This window comes from Dipodomys spectabilis, unplaced genomic scaffold, assembly GCF_019054845.1.
Source record: "Dipodomys spectabilis isolate Male_0828 unplaced genomic scaffold, ASM1905484v1 ptg000346l, whole genome shotgun sequence".
NCBI lineage: Eukaryota > Metazoa > Chordata > Mammalia > Rodentia > Heteromyidae > Dipodomys > Dipodomys spectabilis.
The window spans coordinates 747,334-765,145 of record NW_024871023.1 but is presented as its reverse complement, the minus strand read 5'-3'; the positions used below and the strand labels follow the sequence as shown (position 1 = coordinate 765,145).

The 17,812-nt window shown below is 39.5% G+C and overlaps 1 pseudogene; it reads left to right on the top strand.

Annotated features, from left to right (window-relative positions):
* Positions 1-8,586: 8,586 nt before the first annotated feature.
* On the top strand, positions 8,587-11,385 carry LOC122095383 (annotated as a pseudogene).
* The last annotated feature ends 6,427 nt before the right edge of the window (positions 11,386-17,812 follow it).

Genomic DNA, 17,812 nt, shown 5'->3' with positions numbered 1-17,812 from the left:
ATTTGTTAGAGAATGGAAAGACTTGGAAAAAATTTATTAAGTGAGTAAGACGGTCCCAAAGAAACCTAGGTCCCATGCTTTCCCTTATTTGCAATAAATAGTACATGTGTAGGACAAGCAGGAAAGGCCAAAAACTATGTTCATGTGACCATATAAGATGGTGTTAAGTGAAATGAACCCCAAGACAGGGACACAAAGTATCTTTTCTCTTTCTTGCTGTTGTTCCTAATGTATTTGTAACGTACCATGTAATTTTTTTATTTGTGAAAATAGTGTACAGAGCGATTACAATTACATGGGCAAGATAATGAGTACATTTCTTATCAAGAATTATAGCCTTCTCCTTTGTTTCCCCTTCCCATCCCTTCCCATCCTCGCCCCCCCCCACAGAATCCTCCTCCTCCCTCCTCCCCATCAAAGTTGTACAGTTCGTTTTCCAACATAATGACTTGTATATCTCATTGTTGCAATGGGTCCACCTGTGTCCCTATTTTAACGATTTGTTTTTTCTCTTCCCCTCCACAAATTATACTCATATCATATTCAGTGAAAGCAAGGGTTATTCCATGGGGCAGGGATAATCCTCGTCCATGGTATAAGCCCTGTTCTCATTTTATTTGACGTTGCTGCCCTGAATCTTGTATATAAACTACTCTAATTTGGGGAGAGGAAAGGAAAAACAAAATGCTCATATAAGGTTGAACCTATGTAACAATGAAATGTACAAAACACTATGTTGTAAACAAACTTTACTACATTGCATTGGGGAAGGGTGAGTTGGGGAGGTAGGGAGGAAATGCATCGTAGGGAAAAATCAAGGAGGGTAAAAATGCTCGATTGGAAATGGACTCATTATCTTGTTCATGTAACTGTCAGCTCTCTTTACAGTATCCTTAAAACAAATAAATCACACACCCTCTCTCTTTCTCAACCACACACACATACATATATGAAAAGTATGGGAAATCAATTCACAGTATTTAACTAATGAATGCTCACGCACTTCTCTTCCACAGAATTATAATCCAACAATGCATATAAGAGAAAATGAGATATTGTCTCCTGGTTTCAGGCTAGCAGAAGCATTTCTATTTCCATAGGAAAGTAGGGTTGAATTTCCTCAGTTCGTTAAAAAGAAGTGAGGATTATTGGCTACATCACAATAATCGTGGCTCCAAACTGAGAAGACTCTATACAGAAGTATCGATTGCTCTAGAAAACCTAAGAGTGGGATATCTTCCATCATGTGGAGGAACTGAAATTGAACTTGTTTGGTGAATCCAGTTAATTTTAGGGGACAGGTAGCAGTTCCTTGCTTTCATTTCCTTCTTCCATATCTTCCATATACATGATACCTATTTGGCTCTTGGACGTCACTGGGACTTTTTTCTCTTAATGGCTTGTTTTCTTTCTATAAGTGACATCGCAAGATGTACTTACTAAAATTTTCTCCAAGTGGGCACTGGATGAAAGAATCAAAATACTTTACTTCACCACACATCCGAAAATAGCACTTTCCATTCTGGCGATCTTGAAATTTGCTTATATTCCCATCTCATTTGTGTGAGTCCTGTGTTTAAATGTCTTCTGGCTCTCCCTCATGGTCAACTAGGCACTGTTCTACTGAAATTTACTACTTATTGAACAACAGTCCCAATCTCAAACTGTGACTCTCATGATTCACCATGATTCCTTTGTTTTGTGGTACGTATCTTCTCTAAGAAGCAGTTTTCTGAATAATTATTCCTACTGATCTTATAATCCTAGCAGGAATCAAGATAGATGTAGGAGAATGGCAAATCCTCCTTCAGATGACTGTATATTTTATAGGTGTTTGATATTTTAAAAGGGTGTATGGAATTGGTTAATTCAGACATCCATAATTTAGAAAAGCTTTTCCAAATTCACTCAAAAGATGGCATGGCATATTTTCCTTTACTAGTTGCCTATGATGGAGAAAACAAATACGTGAAAATTATGGGATTGTGTTGCATTCAAAAATTACGTATTTCTATTGCTAACTGTAAGTGATCCTACTCTGTGAAATAAAGAGAAAAATCAATGTATTTCAGTTCATGTGTGTCTAGCCACAAAAATATTTAGCGAGGAATATATGCTACCTATTTGCTTTATATTTCACTAAAGAAACAATTTCATTTATGTCATCTGATTTTGAAATATTTAGTCATGATTTTTCTCTGTGAATTTTTCTCCCACTCGACTTGTTGACATTTACTTGCCTGTCAGTGGAAGAACATACACATATTTTTGGAAATTATTTGCCTGGTCGAGTTCACCGTATTTTCTTCTTTTTTTGAATCCCAGAATTTATATTCGCAGTAGCAGCGAGAACAGGGTAGGTAACATTACTCTTTATGGACTCTGAAATTTTAGACATGATGATAATTATAACTTTGAGATCATATATTCCAGATTGAGATGCAAGAAAGCAAGTAAATTTTGGGCTTTTTCTTCATTGAGTTGTAAAAATGCAGGTAAATAATAAGCCCTCTGTGGGTGTATACTCTTAGAAGACGATACAGGGAAACAATGCCAATTGACTCAAACAATAATTGCTTAACTATAATGACTATTTTCATAAAGAAAAAAGTAAGAAGTATTTGCAGGGAAGTGTGAGTGCATCAGAAGGTAATTTTCAAAATATTTTGACATATTTTGAATCTTCATTCTCCTAATAGGGATTCTACAGATCTTAAAGGGAATAAGACCAAAGGTTAGTATTTTCCACAATATTTTGCTTTCACTCCAATACATTTTCTTTTCATTTTCAGAACAATCTGTGGGTCCTGAGAGTTTATTGCAGTGTTCCTATGATAAAAATCAAAATCTTAGATTGTGAAGATTACCATACCATCTGGGGAAATGTAGAAAGGTAATGTTTCAGTAGAAATTATTGGTAGCACATAAAGTGATCAGTTCATGAACACATTTCAATATCCTTTTTTAAGGTAAATGTTGGAAAATGATGTGAATGACATGAAAGTATGTGGGAAGTAATGTCATGGAGTGACTATTCTACTTCTTCTGAAAACTTTGGAGAATTTCATAGAAACTATGACAGTTGAAGTTAAATTTGTGTATTTCTAAAGCAGAGCATGGGCAAGATGTTTTGTGTTGGACAATTATTTTAAACTGTGTTTGCCAGATTTCACTAACTTTGGAGGTATTTTCCTTTCATTCACCATTGCCTAGTGGCAAAAATGTAAATTCCTCACATTCTTAGATGTTAAATTTTAATATGTTAAGACATCCACTCTTATCCTATGACCTGAATTCAGCTTCAATCCTTTAGATTTCAGGCCGTGGTAATAACCTTATAAGATGGAGAGATTCATTGTATCTCTTTCTGTATCTAGGGTATTGATTGAAAAACTGGTCTTATTTTCTCAAAAATTCACAATATTTGAAGGTTGACACAATTGCGGTAAGAAAATTATATTTTTCCTAATTTAACACTGCTACAGTAAGTTCTAGAGATATAGGAGAGACAGTTTCTGCTATTGTGTTTTGTAAAGGAGACACCTGTGATGACCCTTCATTGGGGATGTTTTCACATATCCTTTTCTAGCTCCCTTTGTATATTTGCATCAAGCATATATAAATAAACATTATTTGCATAAACAGAGGCAGAAATTCTGAGTAAATGTATGTTTCCAAAGTTTAATAAAAAAGTTTCATCAAGCCTCGCACTAGTGCCTCATGTATGAAATCATATTAGTGCAGGAGTTTGAGATCCAAGTATCATTTGTTCACATGAGCCTAGACACCAGGTTCATAGAGACTCTTGTATGAACTATCAAGTGAGAAAAGCTAATTAACCAACCTACCAAGCCACCCAACAACCCAACAACCAACCAAATAACTCACTTTCTGGACCAGTCAACCAACTAATCTTTTGTGAGTGAGGTCAGATCTGCACAAACAGAATCTTTCCTGTGATGGGACCCAAAGCCTTAAATCTTGTTCCATTCCTGTGACTGCCATATATCTCTTACCCTCTCTACACCCCCTCCAGCTTTCTCCATCAGCTCTCACCCAGAGTATCCTGTCACTGGCTTCCTATGACCGATTTGACTGCAGCATGGCCTATGCCTTTCCCAGATGGTAATCCAGTGGGAGTCCATGGCTACCTTGGGAGAGATGGAGGTGAAGGAGTAGGAAGCAGAACAGGAGGATGAGGAGGAGTGAGGCAGCTGCCCCCTGTCTCTTACCATCCCCACTCTGGCCCCCAACTCCTACCTGGGGCACTGGGGATAAATCAGACAAAGCCCTGAACACACTGTGAGGAAGATAACCGAATAACTCTGATCACCAGCATCCTCTGTTTCCTCTTCCTTCTCCTTGTCATTTTTGTGAATTTATTCTTGACCACCCTCTGGAACAGAAAGAGTCCGGGGCTGAATCAGCATTGGCTGGCTGTGAACTGGCAAAGCAGAATAGCCTGGAGTCAAAGATGTGATCCTTTAGCATTTAAATTTCACACCACATATATAGGGCCAAATTACAGGCACCTCCCAGTCACTAGGTGCCCTCAACCCCCTTCAGCCCCTGGACACACAAAAACACAACATCAGATTCCAGTTCAATGGACATCCACATGGCCAGCAAAACCCAGGAAGAAAACCCAGTAAGTTCACACACCCCAGCTGTGAACCGAAGAGCTTCCTCCACAGTGTGTCAAGCTCACAATTCTTCTCTCTTTCCTAATTTCCCTTCTTCCTTACTTCCAGCTTACCCTTCTTTTTACCCCTTTTCCTCCCTTCCTTTTTCTATTCTTTCCATCCTCACTCTCATTTTTCATTCACTCCTTTCTTCCTATTTGCCTCCCTCCCTTAATACCTTCTTCTTCTTTTCTGTTCCTCCTCCTTCCTTCCTTTTGTCCTCCCTCCTTTCATTACCTTCTTCTTTCCTGACTTTCCTCCTCCTTCCCTGAATTCTTCTCGGTTTTCCTACCTTCTTTCCTTCCTCCCTCTTTTCATTCCCTCCTTCTTCCCTTTATTCCTCCCATTCTTCCTCCTTCTTCCCTTCCATCCCTCCTTCGTTCTTCTGACCTTGACTTTTTCCTTCTTTCAAGAATCCATTAGGACCTCATCTGGAGGTCATCTGAGGCCTCCATGAGAGGCCCCTGTTACCTCATTGAGAGGCTATCTGAGACCTCCTATTGAGGCCATCTTGGGTTACCTTAAGCTGTCTGGGGTCTCATCTGGAGGTCATCTGGGGCTTCCTTGAGAAACCATTTGGAGCCTCCTCTGGAGGTAAGCTGGGCTTCCTCAAGAAACAATCTGGAACCTCCTCAGGAGATTATTTGGGGCTTTCTCGAGAGGGTCATCAGGGACTTCCTCAAGAGGCCTCTGGGAATTCCTTCATAGATCATCTGGGGCTACGTTGGAAGCCATCAGGAGATGATCAGGGGCTTCCTTAAGAGGCAATCTCTGACCTACTTTGGAGGTCATCTGGGGTTTCCTTGAGAAGCCATCTGGAACCTCCTCATGACTTTACCTTTACCTCCTCTGGATGGTATCTGCGGCTTCCTCCAGAGGTAATACTGGGCCTTCTCATTAGGCTATCTATGACATCCTCTGGAAGTCATCCGGGGCTTCCTTGGGAAACCATCTGGGACCTCCTTGAGAGATCATATTGGGCCTCCTCAATAGGCCTTCTGAGACATCCCTAAGAGGTCATCTTTGAGACATGTAGCGCATGTGAATTAAGTGTCTATGGCTATCCATCTGTGTGTGTTTGCTGATAGTTCTATGTCCTGTATACTCCTTTATTGCAGGATGGAGGAACAATGTCCTAAAGCTCTCATAACTGAAAAATCTTCTCCCCTGTGTCATACGATCCCCCAGAGCAAGACCACTGGATTACTTTCCCTCATATTCTGTGCCATCAACACCTCTAATGCTCAGTACCCCCCATACCAGAAGTTGTACCACCAACTTTATGTAATTCAAGGTGGTATGGTCCCCTTATTACCCTTGAAACATGTGCATGGGGGAGATAGTGGGAAAGCCCCATTTCTAATGCATGTTTCCTTTACAACTAGTGACCTTTATGTCTGGAAAAACCAAAGTGTACCTTTTTTTGAAAAATCTCAGGGGCTCAACTCCTTATCAGAGACAGTATTTTTCATGCACCAGTTTAGCTGAGATGATTGTCATCAAGTTTTACAGGTGCTTTTCACCTGGGAGGAAATGGAGTGAATCTGGCACAGTGATTTGAAGTTGGTCCTTGGACCAGATTGTCCCCACATTGTTGACCCAGTGCATTCAGAGCAAGTCTTTTCCCAGACTAAACCAACCTGGTATTACAGTATTGATTGAGGTAAGGAAGTACTTACCAAGTATCAGACTCTGCTGGGATCCAGGCAGTGATTAGGACACAAACTCATTGATCTAAGGTAAGCAAGACTGTACAACTCCAGTTTATCCCCTGACACTTTTCTAGAATAGCTACTGGAGGCCTATAGGACCTATAGCCTATAGATCCTGATGACTAAGAGAGGGAAGAGCCCTAAATATGGACTTCATTACCCAGCTGGCACCAGACAGTAGAAGAAAGCTTCAAAAGTTAGGTTTTGAGGGAAAGATGTTATGAGTGGGCGGCTGTTGCCCAGGGAGTGTTTGATAACAAAGATATCCTGGAAGGAAACCAGTCTAAGAAAGGGTATCAAGTTTTGGCAGCAGCACCAGAACAGGGATCAAGACACACTCGGCAAAGACAGTATAATTCATTTGCAAATGGCAGTAGGGAATCTCTAGGACTAGGTCAGTATGATTATTGAAAGCAAAATAGACCCTGGGAAAAGGAATATCCAAGGAGGAGAAAGAGAAAATGACAGGTTAAGTAAGGATCTTAGCCTATTGGAAAATGTGTTCATATCTCTGGGGAAACATGGGAAGATTGGGGCTCTGAAATCCACCTGTACTTAATTAAAAATTTAGCTCTCTGAACTTCACAAGGTATGAGGCAAAGAAAAAATTTACACATTTCTGTCTGAAACAGGATTGAAAAAAGACTAAATCTCCAATAACTACCACTGAAAACCCATTAAGAGGTTAAAAGCACATTGAACAGCATGCTGGAGAAAACCGAAAATTATGGAATGTGAAGAAATGATTTGAAGACATAAATCAGGAACTTGTGAGAATCAAAAGTGAGAACAAAATCATAAAAATGATCCTGGAAAACACTCAAATTAATTCCAAATACATCAACCTCAGTGAGTTGAGGCAAAGCTGGGGACCACAGTTCAGAGGCTGAAGAAGGAGCAGAATACCACCACTACCGTCCTTGCTCAATAAAATTGAGGCAAGTATGATATACTGATGCTGCATGTGCAAGTCAAGGCCCATAAAAAGGAGCTGGACATGATACAAGAATGTATTAGGCTGAAGTATAAACCAATTATAATATTTGAAGTGTGAACAGAAATTCAAAGCAACATAGAAAGAAATTAGTTGGTTAGTGCCGTGTCATAGAAGAGGAGGCCAAAACAATTGAACAGAAAAATGTCAGGCTTGAGCTATTGTTAATCAAACAACACACATACTATCATGGGAAGGGAAGGAGCATTAGGCAGAGAAACAGAAAAGCTAAACAGTTGAAAGATCTGTCACAAAAATACACAGAAGTGAAAAGAAGAACAAGAAACTACAAACAGACTCCTGAGATACTCATAATAAATAACATGCAGAAGCATCATGCACCAATGGAACAGGTGGAGGTGGAAAACAAATCCTCTCAATAACACAACTGAGAACTTTAAGGAGGAGCTAAAGAGCAAGCAAAGGTGCTGTGAGAAAGAGCAGCAGTCAGACAGGACTCTCCTGTGACCCTGGCAGAACACTTTCAGGTTAAGCAGGACTTTGAGAAGGAGATTGGGATCATGGAAACAAGCTTTCATGAATGAAAAGGAGGAGGAAAAAAACAGAAGAAGTCGCCAAGCTCCAGACTGAGGTTCAGAGTACTAACTAGAATTTAAAGAAACTAGAGATCCTGAGACTCATGGAAACAAGTGAGCTGATCAGATAGCTCAGGAGACCATTCTAAAACCAGTGAGGTCTCTAGAGGTACTAGTCATAAAGATTAAAGGAAGAAGTCAAAACAATGGTAACTAGCTTGCAAATGTGGTGGCAACTTATGAAAAATGGTTACCAGCCTTCTCTCTTTTTATGTCTGGTTATTATACAACCCTGTAAATTGCCCCGTGTCACTGCCTAAAACTGTTTTGAAAACCAGTGGGCCCTCAGCCTGACAAGCCTATGTGACATATGTAGAAAGTTGCATCAGGTAAATGTGGGAAAGCTGTAACATATGGAGAGGGTGTTTATGCAAGCAACCACACCTGCTGAATTTTGGGAAGCGGATTTCACAGCGGTAAAGTCTGGAATGTATAGTCTTGGTATGTGTTAGTACTAGTAGCCACTTGTTCAGACTGGGCTGAGGTCATAGTAGTTTGTAAAAAAATATGGGACATTGTCTTTTCGGCAAGAGGCATTGTGGGATTGCTGGGCAGCCTGAACACCGACAGCAAAGTTGGGGGCCACTGAATAAGCTTACAAAATGATACCCACACCAGTTATCCTGCTAAAAGAAGGGACCAATAGCTCCCAAGGCATCCCTAAGCCTGTGAGTAACATCAGTGCCTGCCAGGTGATTGCTGAGGCTGTAAGAACCACTTTGGGTCCCCGTGGCATAGACAAGCTTATTGTGGATGGCTGAGGCAAAGGAACAATTTCTAATGATGGAGTGACTATTCTGGAACTTCTTGATGTTGTCCATCCTGCAGCAAAAACTTTAGTGGACATTGCCAAATCCCATGATGCCGAGGTAGGGGATGACACTACCTCCGTGACCCTACTGGCTGCAGAGTTTCTGATGAAGGTGAAACCGTATATGGAGGAAGGTCTCCACCCTCAGATGATCATCCCAGATTTCCACACAGCCACACAGTTGTCAGTTAACAAGATCAAAGAAATTTCTGTGACTGTGAAGAAAGAAGATAAAGTAGAAAAGAGGAAGCTGCTAGAGAAGGATGCCATGACGACTCTGAACTCGAAGCTCATTTCCTAGCAGAAATGGTGGTTGATGCTGAAATGATGCTCAATGAATTGCTGCAGCTTAAATGATTGGAATTGAGAAGGTCCAGAGTAGAGCGTTAGAGGAATCTCAGCTAGTAGCTGGGATTGCATTTAAGAAGGCTTTCTCTTATGCTGGGTTTGAAATGCAACCTAAGAAGTACAAAAACCCCATGATTGCCCTTTTAAATGTTGAACTGGAGCTGAAAGCTGAGAAGGATAATGCTGAACTCAGAGTCCACACACTGGAATTTTATCAGGCAATTGATGCTGAATGGAACATTCTCTATGAGAAATTATAGAAGATTTACCAATCTAGAGCCAAAGTTATTTTGTCTAAACTCCCCATTGGAGATGTGTCCATGCAGTACTTTGCTTACAGGGACAGGTTCTGTGCAGGCCGTATGCCTGAGAAGGATCTGAAAAGGACAATGATGGCCTGTGGAGGTTCAATTCTGACCACAATGAATACTCTGAGTGCAGATGTTTTGGGTCATTGCCAGGTGTTTGAAGAGACACAACTTCTTCACTGGCTGCCCCAAGGCCAAAACTTTAACCTTCATCCTCTGTGGTGGTGCTGAACAGTTCATGAAGGGGATAAAGAAATCCCTTCATGATGCCATATTGATGTCAGAAGAGCCATTAAGAATGATCAGTGGTGGCTGATGGTGGGAACATTGAGATGGAGATTTCCAACTACCTGTGAGAATACTCAAGGACTATTCCAGGAAAGCAGCAACTGTTGATTGGCGCCTATGCCAAGGTTTTTTTTTTCTTAATTTAATTTAATTTTATTTGTGAACATACTGTACAGAGGGGTTACAATTACATGGGCAGGATAATGCGTACATTTCTTACCAAGCATTGCAGCCTCCTCCTTTGGTTTACCCTTCACATCCCTTCCCAGCCTCCTCCCTCCCCCCCAATCCCAATTCTTCTCCTTCCTCCCCTTCCCCTTCCCCCCCCCCCCCGCACCGACGTTGTAAAGCTCGTTTTGGACATGACAACTTGTACTTCTCATTGTTGCAACAGGTCCACCTGTATCCTTAAACAACTGGTTTTTCCCTATCTCCTCCACAAGTCATACTGACATCAAATATAGTGAAAGCAGGGGTTATATTGTGGGGGAGGGACATACAAAGCAACAAAGAAATAATCTTATAAGTGCGTTAGAAACACATGCATGAAAGAAAAAAACATTAAAATACATATCTAAGGGTTCATTTTCACATTATCTGACCTTTTCCGCTTGACTCATACATATACTAGATATTGCAAATAAGGGAAACCATGGGACCTATGTTTCTTTGGGCCTGGCTTACTTCACTTAATATAATTTTTTCCAAGTTTTTCCATTTCCTAACAAATGGGGCAATGTCATTCTTTCTGATGGAGGCATAGAATTCCATTGTGTATATATACCACATTTTCTTGATCCATTCATCTACTGAGGGGTATCTGGGTTGGTTCCATATCTTAGCTATGGTAAATAATGCTGCAATAAACATTGTTGTGCTGGTAGCTTTAGTGTGGTCTTGTTTGTAAACATTTGGGTAAATGCCCAAAAGTGGGATTGCTGGGTCATAGGGGAGTTCTATGTGGAGTCTTTTGAGGAACCTCCATACTGCTTTCCAAAGTGGTTGAACAAGTTTACATTCCCACCAACAATGAAGTAAGGTTCCCTTCTGTCCACATCCCCTCCAGCATCTGTTGTTGTTAGAGTTCTTGATTTTTGCCATTCTAACTGGAGTGAGGTGGTATCTCAATGTTGTTTTGATTTGCATTTCTTTTATGGCTAGGGAGGTTGAGCATGTCTTCATGTGTCTATTCTATGCCAAGGTTTTGCCGAGTATCACATGCCAATTGTGTGACAATGCTGGTTTTGATGCCACAAACATTCTCAACAAGCTGCGAGCTAGGCATGCCCAGAAGGGCATGTGGTATGGGGTGGATGTCAACAATGAGGACATTTCAGACAACTTCCAGGCCTTCGTGAGTGAGCCAGCTATGGTGCAGATCAAGGCCTTGACAGCAGCCTCTGAAGCTGCATGCCTTATTGTATGTGTCGATGAGACCATCAAGAATCCCCGCTCCACTGTGGACACTCCTCCAGCAGCTGCCCATGTCAGGGGCCACTTCCATTAAGAGGCATCACTCCCTGGCTGGCAGGCTGCTGTGAATCCACTCAGCCTCCCTAGTTTGAAATATTGGTATAAAAGTAAGTGATAGTAATTGGTCCACTGTAATCACTGGAAGTTACTTTAATAATATTGAATACTTGGAATTAAAAAAATATGGGACATTGATTTCACAAAGGCAAAGTGATGTCACAATGGTTCTTGGTTACTATGAGTTTCACTAGTTCACCATGGGCACACACTAATATCCAATGGTGCCCCAATAATCAGTGAAGCCTGATAATCATCATTGCCCCATGGTCTTGTCTGCTTCAGAGGGTGCAGATGGCCACTGAATGGGGAATTCATGCTCTTGGAAGAGGTGTTGTTTCAAACCTCCAGGGTGAGCTGTTATAAACTGATTGGGCATTGGGCAGTTTGGGAAATGATAGCTAAATACAGTTAGCTAGGAGTCCCTTTAGGGTGGGAAAAGGGTATAGCCTATATACAGGCAGCATGTTCAAAGTTACAGAACATAGAGAAAGATGGAAAACACCTGAAAGGAAGTAAGTGGTGAGACAACGTGAGAGGAACATTTTGGGAGAAAAAGACTTTGAGAGAGAGCAGGAGGGGAAGGATAGCAACTGGCCACAGGATCAGAGCAGGACAAGCCTATGGAGAGTGGAGTGGCCTGAACAGAAGTAGGAAGTGATGGAAGGGAAAAATGGGAACGATCTGGAAGGAAGGCCAGGTCTGTAGCAAAGGAGGGAGAAAGGGAAAAGGAAAAAGCCTTACCCTGGGAAGTTTGAAACTTTGAAGAACATAATTTTGGGGACTGGTAGTTTGCACACCAATTGACAAAGGGTGGGGCTGCCCATTGGAGGTCTGAGGTTTGGTTGCTGAGACTAATCATGGCTCTGGGTATCCAGTGCAGGACACGGTATTTACAGGCCTATTTCTGTTGTAAATAAATTTCTTATTGTCTTACTTGTGCCTCAAAAGATTGTCTTGTGCTTAATAGATCATAAGTATATGTGTTCATAGAAGTAGGTTTATATCCCAATGGCCACAAATTTTCCAAAGTATTATAAGGTCATACTAAGTGCTTGAAAAATTTTGGGATAGTGATTTCGTATTGTTAATGTGATGTCAAAGTATCAAGTCATAATATTTTGATGGCACAATTAGTTGGTGATGTCATAATTAGGATGAAATCACAATACGTTTGTGATGACACAATGGGTTGGTAATGTCACAATAATATTGTGGAACTCAATTGTAATTAACTCACAAAGATTATTTGAATTCACAAAGTGACTGTGATGTCTCCAAAAGCATTTGTCACAAATGTGATGAAGTCCTAACAACTATTTGATGTCACAATGTGACACAATGGTCATGACATGCCAGAATGATCATGATGTCACAGTGGATTTCTGGTAGCCCATATCATATATGAAATATGAGATTGAATACTGATGAGCTCATAAAGCACTTAAGATGTCACAATGCCTGCATTTCACAAAATTTATGACAGGATAGGTTTATGATGTCACAGTGTGTTAGTGATATCACCTTGGCAATGTGACATCACAAAGGGATTGTGAGGTGACAGTGGTTATGATGTCACAATGATTTTTGGATAACCCACATAGCATATTTTTAATAGAATAAAATCATAGAATAGGTTTTTATGTGTCTATGACATCTCAGTGAAAATGTAATGTCATAATGCTATAATGCCATTGTAGTTTGCTAATGACACAATGAATTTATGGTATCATAAAGACAATGTGATATCACACTGGTGATGATGTCCAAAGGTTTGTGTTGTTACATATATATATATATGTAACATATATGTATATATACATACATATATACATATATGTATATATATGTTACACACACACACACACACACACACACACATATATATGATCTCAATTGTCAGTAGTTTTCAATGAGGATATCGGTACACAAAAGGACTGTGTTTTTTCAAAGGAGCTAAGATGTCATAATAGGTTTGGAGTGTCACAATGTGATTGTGATATCATAATAGCAATGTTTTCACAATTTGTGGTATATCACGGTGATGATGTCAGAATTGGTTTTTGATGTCACAATGAGTTTGTAATATCACAATATGTAGAATTTGAATTGCTAAGAAATCAACATGAGGACAGAAGTTCAAAGAAGTAGCTTGAAGTCCCAAAGGTGATGAATTTTCTTAAATGTTATGAGGTCACCATAGGTTTGTGAAAAAACAATGGGATAGTGATATCAAAATATCAAAGTGATGTCACAATATCATATCATAATGTTTTGGTGTCACGATTTACTAGTGATGCCATACTTGGGATGAAGTCACAATAGGTTTTTGATGTCACAGTCGGTTCATTATGTCACAATGGCATGCTACATCTCAGTTGTTATTAATTCACTGTGTATCAGTTCAACAGGGACTGTAATGATTCTAAAACCTGTGTTGTCCCAAATGTGATGAAGTTCTAACCTGTATGTGATGTTACAATGTGACCCAGTGGTCATGACATCTTGAAATATGATGTCCCAATGGTCATGATGTCACAGTGGATTTCTGATATCACTTGTCATATCTGAAACATTATGAGATTTAAAAGACTTTACCATCTCATAAAGGGTCTAAAATATCACAATGGGAGCATGTCACATAAGTAATGAGGAGAGAAAAAGTATGTAATGTCATCATAAGTTAAAAATATCATAATGGCAATGTGATATCACAATGATTATGAGGTCACCATGGTTTTGTGATATCAAAATACATGCCACATATGAAATAGAATGAAATCACAGAATAGGAATTCACAATGTATATAGGAGGACACAATGACAATGTGATGTCCTAATGAAATATCATATTTGTTATTTCAAATGAGCTGATGGTGTCATAAGGACGTTGTGATGTCACACTGGTGATGACACAAAGGGCTTGTGATGTTACAATGGCATGTCTGAACTCAATTGTCATTAAAACAAGGACATGATACACAAATAACTGATGTCACAAAGGCATGTGTTTCTTCACAGCAACTCAGAGGTCCTAATAGTTTTGGGAAGTCACAACATTATCGTGATGTCACAGTGATGTAAAAATTAGTTGGTGATGCCATACTGGTGATGTAGTCACAATACATTTGTGATGTCACAATGTGTTAGCATGTCAGAGCAAGTTTGTAATATCATAATGACATATCCAATTTCAATTGCTACTAATTCTAAATGAGGATATGAGTTCACAGAAAGAGATTGAAGTCCCAAAGTGCATGAATTGCCTTACATGTCATGAGATCTTTCTAGGTTTTTGAAAACATAATGAGACAGTGATATAAAATAGTAGTATGATCATGAAGCCACATCGGCCATGTTATGTCACAATGCATTGGTAATGTCACAATGGTGATGAGTTCAATTGGGTTGATACAGGCACAATGAGTTCATGATGCCACGAGTTTATATTACAATGACATGTCCAGTTCGAATTCCTACTAATTTACAATGAGGTTACGATTTCATAGAAGTAGTTGTTGTTTTTTTTTTTTTTTGGGGGGGGGGGGTCCGGTCATGGGGCCTGAACTCTGGGCCTGGGCGCTGTCCCTCAGCTCTTCAGCTCAAGACTAGTGCTCTACCACTTGAGCCATAGCGCCCCCTCTGGCTTTTTCTTTCTTTCTTTCTTTCTTTCTTTCTTTCTTTCTTTCTTTCTTTCTTTCTTTCTTTCTTTCTTTCTTTCTTTCTTTCTTTCTTTTTTTTTTTTTTTTGCTTATGTGGTGCTGAGGAATCGAACCCAGGGCCTCAGGCATGCAAGGCAAGCGCTCTACCACTGAGCCACCTTCCCAGCCCTTCATAGAAGTAGTTGAACTTCCAAATCCCATGAATTTTCTAAAATGTTAGGTGTTTATAATAGGTTTGTGAAAACACAATGGAATAGAGATATCACAATGGCAATGAATTGTCAAAATATCGAGTCATAAAAAGGTTTTGATATCACCATTAGTTGGTAATGCCATAAGGGTGATGAGGTAACAATAGGTTAGTAATGTCACAATGGATTGCTGATCTCACAATGGTATGCCATATCTCAATTGTCATTAATTTATAAGGAATATATGAGTTCACAAAGGGACACTGATGTTTCTAAAGCCATGTGTTGCCACAAAGGTGATGAAATCCTACCAGGTTTGTGATGTTACAATGTGACAGTAGAGAGCAACTGAAATGTGAGAAAAGCCATGTGTTTTTTCAAAGGTGCTAAGCAGAATAGGTTTGGGTTGTCACCATGTGAGTGTGTTGTCAAAATGGCAATATGCTGTCACATTTTGTGATGTCACTGTTGTGACACGTTGTGCGATGTCACAAGTTTATAATATCATAATCACACTTCCTATCTCAGTTGTTACCTGTTCACAATGAGGATACAAGTTCACAGAAGTTGCTTCAAGTCCCAGTCCATTAATTTCCTAAACTGTTATGAGATCATTCTAATTTTATGAAAAAATAATGTGACAGTGATATCACAATTGCAATATGATGTCATAATATCATTTAATAATAATGTTTCTAAGTCACAACTAGGTGGTGATACCATACTGGTAATGAAGTCATAATAGGTTTATGATTCCACACTGAGTGTGTGATCTTACAATGGCATTCCAGATTTAAATTGTCACTAATTCACAATAAGTGAATGAGTTCAAAAAAGATGTGATGTCACTAAAGGAATGTCTTGTCAGAAATGTGATGAAATCCTAACAGGTTTGTGATGTCACAAAGTGAAACATTGTCATGACATTTAGCAGTGTAATATCAAAATAATCCAGAAATCACAGTTTATTTCTGAGATCACATGAAGTTCCTGAAATGTTCTGTGGTAGAAAACAGACTATCTCACAAAGGGCATAAGATATCAAAATGGCAGCATGTGACATAATTTGTCAAATATCAAGTCATAAAAAGGTTTTTTGTAGAGGACAGGTTTTTTGTTTTTCTTTTTGTTTTTTTTTTTTGGGTGTGGGGGTCTGTTCGTGGGACCTGAACTCTGGACCTGGGAACTGTCCCTCAGCTTTTCAGCTCAAGGCTAGCGCTCTACCACTTGAGGCACAGCGCCACTTCTGGCTTTTTTCTTTTTGCTTCTGTGGTGCTGGGGAATCGAACCAGGGCCTCATGCATACAAGGCAAATGCTCTACTACTGAGCCACCTTCCCAGCCCCTAGAGGACAGGTTTGTGATATAGAACCAACGCAAATGCCTTTCAGTAGATGAATGGATCAAGAGAGATGTTACAATTTGTTGGTGATGCCATATTTTAGTGTTGAGGTCCCAATAGGGGTGTGAAGTCACAATGGTTTTGTGATGTGACAATGACAGCTGATCTGAATAGTCGTTAATTCACAATGAGTGTATGTGTTCACAAAGGACTCTGAAGCCTACAAAGGCATATGTCACTTGGCTATCTTTCTTTCCTATTCAGAGGAGTTTCTCTTTAAGTCTTTACCCCACTTAATTATTAGGCAGCTTTTTCTTTGGAGATTTGTTTTTGGATGATTTAATTTTTTGAGTTACAGATATATTTTAGATATGAGACCCTTGTCTGTTTTATGGTTAGTGAAGATCTTTTCCCAACCAGAGGATTTCTATTAATCTTGCTAGTTATGTCCTTTGCCATGCAGAAGTTCTGCAACTTCATGCAATCCCATTTGTCAAGCCTTTCTTTGATTTGTTGTGTTTCTGGGTCTCTATTAAGAAAATTTCGGCCTGTGCCAAGGAGACCTAGGGTTTCTCCTATTCCATCCTGTAATGTTTTCAGAATGTCTGCTTTGACTCCAACGTCTCTAATCCATTTGGAGTTGATTCTGGCGCAAGGTGATATATAAGGATCTAGCTTTAGTTTTCTGCAAGTAGTTAACCAATTTTGCCAGCACTATTTACTGAAGAAGCTGTCTTTCTTCCATTCTATTTTTAGCTCCCTTATCAAAGATTAGATGACTATAGGTCTGTGGTTTCATTTCTGGGTTTTCAACTCTATTCCATTGGTCCTGATGTGTGTTCTTGTGCCAGCACCAAGCTGTTTTGATTACTATGGCTTTGTAGTAGAGTTTTGTAATTTGGTATAGATATTCTTCCAGCACTGTTCTTTCTGTTCAGGATCATTTTTGTTATTTGGGGTCTTTTATTGTTCCATATGAATTTTTGGATTGCCTCTTGTATTTCCTTGAAGAATGAGGTTGGAATTTTGATAGATATCGCATTGAATTTGTAGATAGCCTTGGGAAGTATTGCCATTTTCAGGATGTTAATCCTTAAATCCAGGAGCATGGGAGTTTTGCCACTTTCTAAGTTCTGTTTTGATTTCCTTTCTCAAGATTTTAAAGTTTTCATCATAGAGGTTCTTCACTTCTTTGGTTAAGTTAATTCCTAGGTATTTTATTTTTTGTGGGGCTATTATGAATGGGGTTGCTTTCCCAATTTCAGCTACACTTTTCTCATTGTTGGCATACAGAAAAGCCATTGGTTTTTGAGGGTTAATTTTATACCCTGCTACTTTGCCAAAGTTTT